This window comes from Chiloscyllium plagiosum, unplaced genomic scaffold, assembly GCF_037043375.1.
Source record: "Chiloscyllium plagiosum isolate Xiang-an unplaced genomic scaffold, Cpla_swu_hap1 HiC_scaffold_28, whole genome shotgun sequence".
Taxonomy (NCBI): Eukaryota; Metazoa; Chordata; class Chondrichthyes; order Orectolobiformes; family Hemiscylliidae; genus Chiloscyllium; species Chiloscyllium plagiosum.
The window spans coordinates 17,914,102-17,926,429 of NW_028270166.1; the positions used below are offsets into that span (position 1 = coordinate 17,914,102).

The 12,328-nt window shown below is 44.5% G+C and overlaps 1 long non-coding RNA gene across 1 annotated transcript in view; it reads left to right on the forward strand.

Moving 5' to 3' along the window:
* The first annotated feature begins 326 nt into the window (after positions 1-326).
* The window catches only part of LOC148142500 (uncharacterized), a 207,461-nt gene continuing 195,459 nt past the window's right edge, over positions 327-12,328 (forward strand). Inside the window, exon 1 of the long non-coding RNA XR_015751813.1 lies at positions 327-551. This is a non-coding gene — a long non-coding RNA (uncharacterized LOC148142500). The remainder of the gene's footprint in view (positions 552-12,328) is intronic.

Genomic DNA, 12,328 nt, shown 5'->3' on the forward strand with positions numbered 1-12,328 from the left:
AAGACAGCTCACCATTACCTTCTAGAGATAGGAAACAAAGGTTGACTTTAGCAGCTGTGCCCACATCCCTTGAAAGACTATAAAAAGTTTGTAGTCATCCTGCACAGTCGAGATAATATACTGCTGGTGGTACCATTACCTTCACCTTTCATTGCCACTTTATCAGCTAGCACAGGGGTCAGTTACAGTATCAACTTTACTGGTACTCACAGATACAGATACAACTTGTCAGATGATCGTAAACATCATGTGGGTGGGAACAGTGGAATTGATGACGGCACAGATATTTAGAACTGTTTTTGTTTCCATTGGCCATTCATTTTTAATTGCCAATATCTTTAGCACAGCATTGGACTGTGGCCAGTGAAATGAGAGAAAATTCTGTTGCCAGAATGTCGTCTTGTTGTTTTGAATATTCTGTCAGCTTATAGATTTCTGCACTTAGACTTTGAGTTAGAGGACTTCCCGCATCTGAAATCACATGGGGGAATCGAAGAACAAGTTTGTGTCTGTTTTTGCTTGCTTTTCCTGAAACAAGTATACGAAATAAGGTAGGTGAACTTGCAGCGTGGGTTGGAACCTGGGACTTCGATGTTGTGGCTATTACGGAGACATGGGTAGAACAGGGACAGGATTGGCTGTTGCAGGTCCCAGGGTTTAAATGTTTTAGTCGGGTCAGAGGTGGGGGTAAAAGAGGGTGAGGTGTGGCATTGCTTGTCAAAGATAGTATTACAGCTGTGGAAAGGACGATGGATGAAGACTCGCCATCTGAGGTAGTTTGGGTTAGGAATAGGAAAGGTGAGGTCACCCTGTTAGGAGTCTTTTACAGGCCTCCTAATAGTCCTAGAATCGTAGAAGAAAGGATTGCGAGGATGATTCAAGAGAAGAGTGAAAGTAATAGGGTGGTTGTTATGGGGGACTTTAACTTTCCTGATATTGATTGGGAAAGCTATAGCTCAAGTTCGTTAGATGGGTCAGTGTTTGTCCAATGTGTGCAGGAGGGTTTCCTGACATAATATGTAGATAGACCAACAAGAGGTGAGGCCATACTGGATTTGGTTCTGGGTAACGAACCAGGCCAGGTGTTAGAATTAGAGGTAGGTGAGCACTTTGGGGACAGTGACCACAATTCGGTGACTTTTACTCTAGTGATGGAGAGGGATAAGTGTGCACTACAGGGCAAGAGTTATAGCTGGGGGCAGGGAAATTATGATGCGGTGAGGCATGACTTAGGATGTGTGGCTTGGAAAAGTAAGCTTCAAGACAAGGGTGTAATTGATATGTGGAACTTGTTCAAGGAGCAACTATTGAGTGTCCTTGATAAGTATTTACCCATCAGGCAGGGAGGAAAGGGTCGTGTGAGGGAGCCGTGGTTTAATAAGGAATTGGAATCCCTTGTTAAATGGAAGGGGGCGGCCTATGTAAAGATGAGGCGTGAAGGTTCAATTGAGGCGATTGAGAGTTATAAGGTAGCCAGGAAGGACCTGAAGAGAGAGCTAAGAGCAGCAAGGAGGGGACATGAAAGTTCCTTAGTTGGTAGGATTAGGGAAAACCCTAAGGCTTTCTATAGGTATGTCAGGAATAAAAGAATGACTAGGGTAGGAATAGGTCCAGTCAAGGATAGTAGTGGGAAGTTGCGTGTGGAGGCTGAAGAGATTGGGGAGACACTGAATGAATACTTTTCGTCAGTATTCACTCAGGAACAGGACATTGTTGTCGATGTGAATACTGAGTCACAATTAAGTAGAATGGATGGCTTTGAGGTATGTAGAGAAGAGGTGTTGGAAATTCTGGAAAGGGTGAAAATAGATAAGTCCCCTGGGCCTGATGGCACTTATCCTAGGATTCTCTGGGAAGCAAGGGAGGGGATTGCAGAGCCATTGGCCTTGATTTTTATGTCCTCGTTGTCTACAGGAGTAGTGCCAGAAGATTGGAGGCTAGCAATTGTGGTTCCCTTGTTCAAGAAGGGGAGTAGGGATAACCCTAGAAACTATAGGCCGATGAGTCTCACTTCTGTGGTGGGCAAAGTCTTAGAGAGAATTGTAAGGGATAGGATTTATGAATATTTGGATAGGAATAATGTGATCAAGGATAGTCAGCATGGTTTTGTGAAGGGCAGGTCGTGCCTCACAAACCTTATTGAATTCTTTGAGAAGGTGACTAAGGAGGTAGACGAGGGGAAAGCGGTAGATGTGGTATATGTGGATTTTAGTAAGGCGTTTGATAAGGTTCCCCATGGTAGACTACTGCAAAAAATACGGAGGTATGGCATTGAGGGTGAGTTGGAGGTTTGGATTAGGAGTTGGCTGGCTGGAAGAAGACAGAGGATAGTAGTTGATGGCAAAGGTTAATCTTGGAGTGCCGTCACTAGCGATGTTCCGCAAGGATCTGTTTTGGGACCATTGCTGTTTGTCATTTTTATAAATGACCTGGAGGAGGGGTTAGAACATTGGGTGAGCAAGTTTGCGGATGATACGAAAGTCAGAGGAGTTGTAGACAGTGAGGAAGGATGTGGCAGGTTACAGCGGGGTATAGATAAGCTGCAGAGCTGGGCAGAAAGGTGGCAAATGGAGTTCAATGTAGCTAAGTGTGAGGTGATTCACTTTGGTAAGAGTAACAAAAAGATGGGGTACTGGGCTAATGGTCAGATACTTGGTAGTGTGGATGAGCAGAGGGATCTTGGTGTCCATGTACACAGATCTTTGAAAGTTGCCACCCAGGTAAATAGTGCGGTGAAGAAGGCATATGGCGTACTGGCTTTTATTGGTAGAGGAATTGAGTTCCGGAGTCCTGAGGTCATGTTGCAGTTGTATAAGACTCTGGTGCGGCCGCATCTGGAGTATTGTGTGCAGTTTTGGTCGCCATACTATAGGAAGGATGTGGAGGCACTGGAAGGGTGCAGAGGAGGTTTACCAGGATGTTGCCTGGTATGGTAGGAAGATCCTATGAGGAAAGGCTGAGGCACTTGGGGTTGTTTTCATCGGAGAAAAGAAGGTTTAGGGGTGACTTGATAGAGGTGTACAAGATGATTAGGGGTTTAGATAGGGTTGACAGTGAGAATCTTTTTCCATGTATGGAGTCAGCTATTACAAGGGGGCATAGCTTTAAATTAAGGGGGGTAGGTATAGGACAGATGTTAGGGATAGGTTCTTTACTCAGCGAGTCGTGAGTTCATGGAATGCCCTGCCAGTAGCAGTGGTGGACTCTCCCTCATTATGAGCATTTAAGCAGGCATTGGATAGGCATACGGAGGATAGTGGGCTAGTGTAGGTTAGGTGGGCTTGGATCGGCGCAACATTGAGGGCCAAAGGGCCTGTACTGCGCTGTATTCTTCTATGTTCTATGTTCTAAGTCACTAGCCTGTTGTGAGAGTTGGGGATGCCACTCCATAGCAGGTACTACTGACCAGGAGTCTCTAATGCTCTGACCAACTTCAATAGCCATGTTCATGTTGATAAACAATCTGTTAGCCTGCATTCTGAATGCACCTTTTGTGGCCATCAGTTCCTGGATTGGATTCAAATCCCAAGTTTCTGAATCAGAGGCAGATTTGTTACCCATTGTGACTGAAGGCTTCACTTTCAGCTCAAAACATGGACTTTAATTCTTTTTTTTAAAAGAAGGAACATCGTAAAACATCGAACAATTCTTTCATTCAATCTTTGAGCAGTGTACTTTTTTGGTCCCTCTCAAACATACCCTGAGATAACATAAAATGCTGCAGCAAGTTTAGGCTAACAGTAGAAAGCTAGTACTTGGTACCTATGGTAGGATCAGAGTAATGTTGTGAAGCATATAGTCAGTTCTTCCAGAATGCAATGGGTTGCATTCTTACTCAATCCACATTATACAAAAATTGTGCTTTAGAAACAGTGTTGGCGTTAGAAATGTTGGTGCCGTAATCGTGTTTCAGCCAACACACATTTTAAAAATTAGTGCTCTACAACAGAGTTCCTAATTCGTCGATCGCGTAGCAACGATTTTGCGTGATAAAATGTGCATTATAACAGAACAACTTGCATATCTTACATTAAAACTTTTTCTAGCCTTGTACTGCACTAAAGTACTAAGCGTTAACTGGAACAATATTACAAGGGGTCCGCATGCTGATCTCTTTCTCTGCTGAAGACCAATAGGCAAATCATAGAGCTTTATTTTGCCATTCTAAAGGATTCCCCCAAAGTTCATAGAGTAATTGTTGGCATTCATACAACAGGTTTGTGTTCCTTCTGCAGCGGCTCAATTTCTAGTGTTATTAGTCTATTACTGCGAGACTATTAAATCCAGAAACTCGACTAATATTCTAGGGACCTGGATTCAAATCCCACTATGGCGGATGGTGGAATTTGAATTCCAATGTTGAAAAAATCTGGAATTAAGAATCTACTGATGATCATGTCGACCATTGCTGGTTATCGGTGAAAACCCAGTTGGCTCACCTAATGTCTTTCAGGATAGGAAGTCTGCTATCCTCACCTGGTCTGACCTACATGTGCCTCTAGACTTACAACAATATGATTGACTCTAAACTGCCCTCTGAAATGACTTAGTAAGCCACTGAGTTCAAAGGCAGCGAGGAATGGGCAATAAATGCTGGCCAGCCAGCAACACCCAAGTCCCACCGATGAATAAACTTAATTGCTCTTCTCAGTTTGGATAATTTCATTCATCCAATGAAATGATCAGAAATGTTGTTCAGCCTATAATCATTACCATACTGATTTACATAATTTATTATTTTTGGTTTTTGTTTCTTTCTAAGACAACCTTGCCTGACTCAAAAATGTTGCTGACATTGAGAATGGGTTTTGATGGTGGTCTGTGTGTGGGCAGATCCAACGACGCAAAGATAAAAATGTGAATGGTGTCAATGGTATGGTACCTCCCAACACAACCTCAAAGTCAAAGAACAGTACAGCACAGGACTGGGCTCTTCAGCCTACCAAGCAAAGTTGCAGGCAGTAAGTGTGCTCAGTGTGCAGATGGAGACAGAGAGAGAGAGTGTGGCAGACCAGAGCCAATCGTGGAATGACCAATTCATTCTAAGTCAGGGTGGAAGAAATTCACCTCGACACATTTTTAGGTCACTTTTGTAAACATGAGACCTAGAAAATAAAAATTAAAAGTGGAAAATCTGAGTTTGAGACAACTAAAAATAAATGCTTAACATTTTTTAAACTCATGGAGCAAACTCCAAATTGAGCAAGAGCTGCTTTTCACCTTTTGCTCTGATTTCCAATTCCCTATCCAGCTGACTCCAGTCATAAAGTTCCCCTGGTAACAGTCTCTCCTAAGCATAAATATCCTGACCTTTTGGCTTTGGATCCTATCCGAGCACAGTACATGCAAGACCTAATGCAGAGAACAAGTGCCCAAGACTGTCTTGCATGTAACTGTGCTCGGATAGGATCCGAAGCCAAAGGGTCAGGATATTTATGCTTAGGATGGCAGTTGATACCAGAGGAACGTTCTGACTGGAGTCAACTGCATGCCTCTTAATGTAAAAGTACTTCACAATTCTTGATGGTTTTACAATCCTGTGGTTACAGACTTCGAATCACAGCATTTCCTGACATTTCCATCTGCCAACCACACTGGCAATTAATTCCATCAGTTCTTGAAATTGCTTTTTAAGTGAGATGCCCGGTGGAATGTTCTCTGGGGGAGGGAGAATTGAAGCAAAATGATCATAGGTCATCAAATCCCCACGGCGAGAGCAGCCGATGGGTGTAGAAGTCATCATTAGATCACAAATATCCACCACATGAAAACTCAGGTCCCTCAGTAAGGCACTGAACATTAAAGTAGAATGTCTGTAAGTTTCCAGCAGAGCCATTTATCTGTATTAGGGCTGTCTGAAAGGGTTTTTAACCCACTAAGATCATGCCTCAAGTGATTTGTGGAGCAACACGTTTGATCATGGAGATCTAAAGATTGTAGATTACATATGTATGGTCATTTACAAACAAAACCAACTTTCTTGTTTGATTTAATTTTTGGTTACACAAAATATGAACACAGTACATAGGTTACCACACAATATGGCCAAGGAACAATTCCCATGCCTGAATTGCGAGGCCCAAGCTGCACCTGATATTTGCACCAAGATGATCAACATTCTTGCAAGTGAATAGCAATAGGATTTATTGAAAATCATTATAAACAATGGATGATCAGACAGGACACTCACTAAAGACCTAAGTTCCTGACCTGACAGCACTCTGATATAATATCTTTTAAACATGCTCAGTGACTGTACCTGAAGTAAGGCCACTTGCTTTGTATATCCCCATACTTCTTCTCCAGTACCTCATTTTACCTCTACTATTTAATCACACACATTATTATATTTTTATTCCAACTGCCCCTATTCCCTACAAGTCTATTGTACCTGAGGGACTATTTTCCAACAGCATTCCTGGCTGTCCCAGAGGACAGATAGGACTGGTGTGTTGTGGTGTCATTCTCATTGGATGGCAAACACATTGGATGAGTGAAATGACAGCTTCTGATGGCAGCAGGTCGTTGGGCTGTGACCACACAAAGACTCTATTGGAGGAGCAGTAGAGAGATTCCTGGAGAGCAATCCAGGAATTACTGATTCAAAGGAGAAGTCCCCAGGACTCGACTGATCATAGCCTTTTGAAAAGGAAGACAAGAAAGTGAAATTCTCACCTTCTTTTCTATCTGTTTTGTTCTTTGATCTTGGCATGAGTATGATGTCGAAGGAGAAAAACAATATGCGTTCTGAAGATTATACTGAGGAGAAGGAGATGAAGTCTTTTATGTTAGTTCTAGGACAGATTTTTCTTTTCATTGTGGTAACACCTCAACATGGTTATTGCAGCATGAGGCTGTTGAAGTGCAGGCAAGGATATCTCATGGCATCTGTAAGAAAATTGCACTGTTACCATCTTGGACTTGAAAATCATTTACCAAAGCAATACAAATAGGAAACTCTTATGTTGTATGGTGATTTACAGAGCTACGTGTAAAGACAACCTCCATCCAGAAATGTTTCCTGTTATATAGAAGGGAACAAAGGTTTTCACTATCTCTCTCTCTCTCTCTCTCTCATGTTTTGTTTTGCAGGGTTTACTTATTGCTCATTAACTGTAGCAAAAAGTTTTCTTCAGCTGGTTATAGAATCATGGAATCCCTACAGTGTGGAAACAGGCCCTTCGGCCCAACAAGTCCACACTGACCCTTCAAAGAGCAACCCACCCAAACCCACTCCCCCACCCCAAATCTGTACATTTATCCCTGACTAATGCACCTACACATCCTTGAACACTATGGACATTTTAGCATGGCCAATTCACCTAACCTGCTCATCTTTGGACTGAGAGGGGAAACCAGAACACTCAAAGGAAACCCACGCAGATACGGGGAGAATGTGCAAACTAACACAAACAGTCGCCCGAGGTTGGATTCGAACTGAGGTCCCTGGCGCTGTGAGGCACCTGGGCTAACCACTGAGAAACAGTGCCGCCCCTCATTTTTTTAGAAAGAAGAGTTACCCACTCACACTCATTCCCCTTGCTTATTACTCTACATTTACCCCGACCAATACACCTAACCTACACATCCGAGTACACTATGGGGAATTTAGCATGGTCAATTCACCTAACTTGCATATCTTTAGATTGTGGGGGAAACCCACACAGACACAGGGAGAGTGTCTCCATAAAGGTTGTTCATCTTGATCCTGAAGTTCTTAAATATCTCTAACAAGCAGACGTTTTCTTCCACGTGATGATCTCCCTGTTGTGACATTTGAGTGAGAACCCCAGTTGTGTGAGTTTTCAGAAATCTTCTGTAATCTTCTCGCCTTCAGTCTCCGAAGCTTGATTGAGCAATTAGATTTGCTGAATTCTGAGTTAGTTGCAATGTTGAACTTTAAAATTTTCCCCCTCTTGTGTACCCCCTCTCTCCCAGGCTGCACTTCCTCCTCCACTTCTCCCAGGTCTTGTTGAAGCACTTGTGTAGAGAAAATGTTGACAGCTTTTTCCATATCAGCTGCTATTCAAATGACAAGGGAAGCAGAATTGGAAAATTTTTCCATGCACATTGGCAGAATTACGAAGGTGTGACAGATTTGTTGAGCAAACCAGAAGACTCTCCACTATTGGGATGAGACTCTTTCAAAATATATTGCACTCTGAGTCTCTCTAAAGAGCAGAATGACCAAATGGTAGAAATTTTAAAAGCTTTGAAGACATGATTTGAACCCCAAATGAATGTTAACTATGGAATGTTAACTAAATACTCAATATTCGGGATCAAAATGAAAAGATTAATCAGACCTTTAATCTGGTTATACAAGTGTGTGATTTTGCACAATTAAGGAACAGTTTAATTAAAGACATATTCTAATAAGCATAAAGCAGCCTTCAGTGAAAGGAGCTGGAAATGTGTTGCTGGAAAAGCGCAGCAGGTCAGGCAGCATCCAGGGAACAGGAGAATCGATGTTTCGGGCATAAGCCCTTCTTCGGGCTTATGCCCGAAACGTCGATTCTCCTGTTCCCTGGATGCTGCCTGACCTGCTGCGCTTTTCCAGCAACACATTTCCAGCTCTGATCTCCAGCATCTGCAGACCTCACTTTCTCCTTCAGTGAAAGGACACCTGTGAATTAGGGCAATGTATACTCATTGGAAGTGATTATCTTTTTACAATAGACTAGTATTTTGAAAACTGCGAGGTGGACCAGCTGACTTGAGATTATCAAATACCTAAAAGAACACATTGACTGTTACAGCATTCCTGATATTGTCATAATCAACATTGTCATAACCAACTATTGAACCCTCAGTTCAGAAGTGAAGCATTCAGTTATTTCATTCATGAATGGGAAAATCAACACCGTACATCATCTCCAGACTATTGCCTGTCAAATGGAAAGGTTGAGGAGGCATAAATATTGCAAAAGAAATAAATAAGAAATCAAACAATCCCACACAGATGTAATAAAGGCAATTGGACTGATGGTCTAGATGGCCTAGTACAAAGCTTTACATCATGTTGCATCCAAACTATTTTTCCAATAGCATGAAAGCTGCTGAAGTTAATAATTGATCTAGATGTAGGTTTGCTTATTGAGCTGGAAGGCTCGTTCTCAGATGATTTGCCACCACACTAGGTATCATCTTCAGTGCTGAAACTTTATTGCTGGAACAGCACAGCAGGTCAGGCAGCATCTAGGGAACAGAAGATTCGACGTTTCGGGCACATGCCCTTCTTCAGGAATGAGCAGAGAGTGTTCAGCAGGAGAAGATAAAAGGTAGGGAGGAGGGACTTGGAGGAGGGGCGTTGGAAATGTGATAGGTGGAAAGAGGTCAAGGTGAAGGTGATAGGTCGGAGTAGGGTGGAGGCGGAGAGGTCAAGAAGAAGACTGCAGGTCAGGAAGGCGGTGCCGGGCTGGAGGGATTCGGCTGAGACAAGGTGGGGGGAGGGGGGATGAAGAAACTGGTGAAGTCCAAGTTCATCCCCTGTGGTTGGAGGGTTCCCAGTCGGAAGATAAGACGCTCCTCCTCCGACCGTCGCGTTGTTGTGGTTTGGCGGTGGATGAGTCCAATGACCTGCATATCCTCGGTGGAGTGGGAGGGGGAGTTGAAATGCTGTGCTACAGGGTGATTGGGTTGGTTCGTCCGGGTGGCCCAGAGGTGCTCTCTGAATCGCTCCGCAAGTAGGCGGCCTGTCTCGCCAATATAGAGGAGGCCACACCGGCTGCAGCGGATGCAGTAGATAATGTGGGTGGAGGTGCTTGTGAATCTGTGGCGGATATGGAAGTTTCCTTTGGGGCCTTGGAGAGAAGTGAGGGGGGAGGTGTGGGCGCAAGTGTTGCACCTCCTGCGGTTGCAAGGGAAGGTGCCGGGAGTGGAGGTTGGGTTGGTGGGGGGTATGGATCTGACAAGGGAGTCGCGGAGGGAGTGGTCTCTACGGAAAGCTGATAGAGGAGGGGAGGGAAATATATCCTTGGTGGTGGGGTCCGTTTGGAGGTGGCGGAAGTGACGGCGGATGATGCGTTGTACATGGAGATTGGTGGGGTGGTAGGTGAGGACCAGTGGGGTTCTGTCCTGGTGGCGGTTGGAGGGGCGGGGCTCAAGGGCGGAGGAGCGGGAAGTGGAGGAGATGCGGTGGAGGGCATCGTCGATCACGTCGGGGGGGAAATTGCGGTCCTTGAAGAAGGAGGCTGTCTGTGTTGTGCGTATTTTGAACTGGTCCTCCTGGGAGCAGATGCGGCGGAGACGAAGGAATTGGGAGAATGGGATGGCGTTTTTACAGGGGGCGGGGTGGGAGGAGGTGTAGTCCAGGTAGCTGTGGGAGTCGGTCGGTTTGTAGTAGATGTCCGTGTTGATTCGGTCGTCTGAGATAGAAACAGAAAGGTCTAGGAAGGGGAGGGAGGAGTCCGAGACTGTCCAGGTGAATTTGAGGTCGGGGTGGAAGGTGTTAGTGTAGTGGATGAACTGTTCAACCTCCTCGTGGGAGCACGAGGTAGCGCCGATACAGTCATCAATGTAGCGGAGGAAAAGATGGGGGGTGGGGCCAGTGTAGTTGCGGAAGATGGATTGTTCCACATACCCTACGAAGAGGCAGGCATAGCTGGGGCCCATGCGGGTGCCCATGGCTACTCCTTTTGTTTGGAGAAAGTGGGAGGATTGGAAAGAAAAGTTGTTCAGGGTGAGGACCAGTTCAGTCAGTCGAAGGAGGGTGTCGGTGGAAGGGTACTGGGTGGTACGGCGGGAAAGGAAGAAGCGGAGTGCTTTGAGTCCTTCGTGATGGGGGATGGAGGTGTACAGGGACTGGATGTCCATGGTGAAGATGAGGCGTTGGGGACCGGGGAAGCGGAAATCCTGGAGGAGGTGGAGGGCGTGGGTGGTGTCACGGACGTAGGTGGGGAGTTCTTGGACTAATGGCGTGGGTGGTGTCACGGACGTAGGTGGGGAGTTCTTGGACTAATGGCGTGGGTGGTGTCACGGGTGGTCTTCAGTGAGCCTCTGGATGAAGTACTGGTGGTGTAGCCCACCTTCTATTTATATGTTTGAGTTTACTTGGGCTGGTGACATCATTTCCTGTGATGACATCATTTTCTATGGTGATTTCATTTCCTGTTCTTTTTCTCGAGGGTGGTAAATGGGATACAAGTCAATGTGTTTGTTGATAGAGTTCCAGTTGGAATGTCATGCTTCTAGGAATTCTCATATGTGTTTCTTTTTGGCTTGTCCTAGGATGGATGTGTTGTCCCAGTCAAACTTGTGTCCTTCCTCATCTGTATGTAATCATGCATCATTCCTTATATACGGATGAGGAAGGACACCAGTTCGACTGGGACAACACATCCATCCTAGGTCAAGCCAGACAGAGACACACATGAGAATTCCTAGAAGCATGGCATTCCAACTGGAACTCGATAGACAGCCACATTGACTTGGATCCCATTTACCACCCCTTGAGAAAAAGAACAGGAAATGACATCACCATAGGAAATGATTTCACCTCAGGAAATGATATCATCAACCCAAGGAAACTCGAATACTTAAATAGAAAGCGGCTACACCACTTTATCTGGAGGATCACTGAAGATGTTACCCAGTATGGTGACGGAACGTCTGAAAATGAACCTTCCAGCTTAGCGTGCAAACCTACATCCAGAATCTCAACCTGAGCTACAAATATTCTCAAAACTCACTAATAATTGATGCAAATCACAAAATCAAGGTGAAATGGCAGAAAACCAAATTTCACTGAGCTACAGAGTTGGTCAGTATACAAAGCTTCGATGTTCCCAACAAAAGCCAGCTCAAGTGGCAACTTGTGACCTGTTTGGAGCAGTTGTCACCTCAGTTGTGGGCAGTAGAAGTCAATGACCTGATATACCGTCACAAACACGGGAGCAACCACCCAAATGGAGAGACTGTTTCTCAACTTCAGGCAGCTGATCAGGAAGAGGTGAGCAAACCAGCTGCACACATCAAACAGTAAGCTTCAGGTCTAAAATTTCACAGCCACCCAGCTAGAGGAATGGAATGACAATGAGTACCATGGCAACAGCAAATGATATAGGAACAATGTTCCCTAGGGAAACAACATCACCCAGATCAACAGTCAACAACAAGACACATGCACACCATTAAGACACCAGCATGATTTAGGGACTACGTCTGAAATGCATTTGCATAAACTGATGTGAATAATAATCTGCTAATGCACGAGAACTATAGTGTATATATTTGGTAACTTGGTTAATTCACACTGTTCATAATAATGCATACAGATATTTTTTCTTCATATTAAGCGAGGGATTGAAATGTAATCATGTAGAAATGT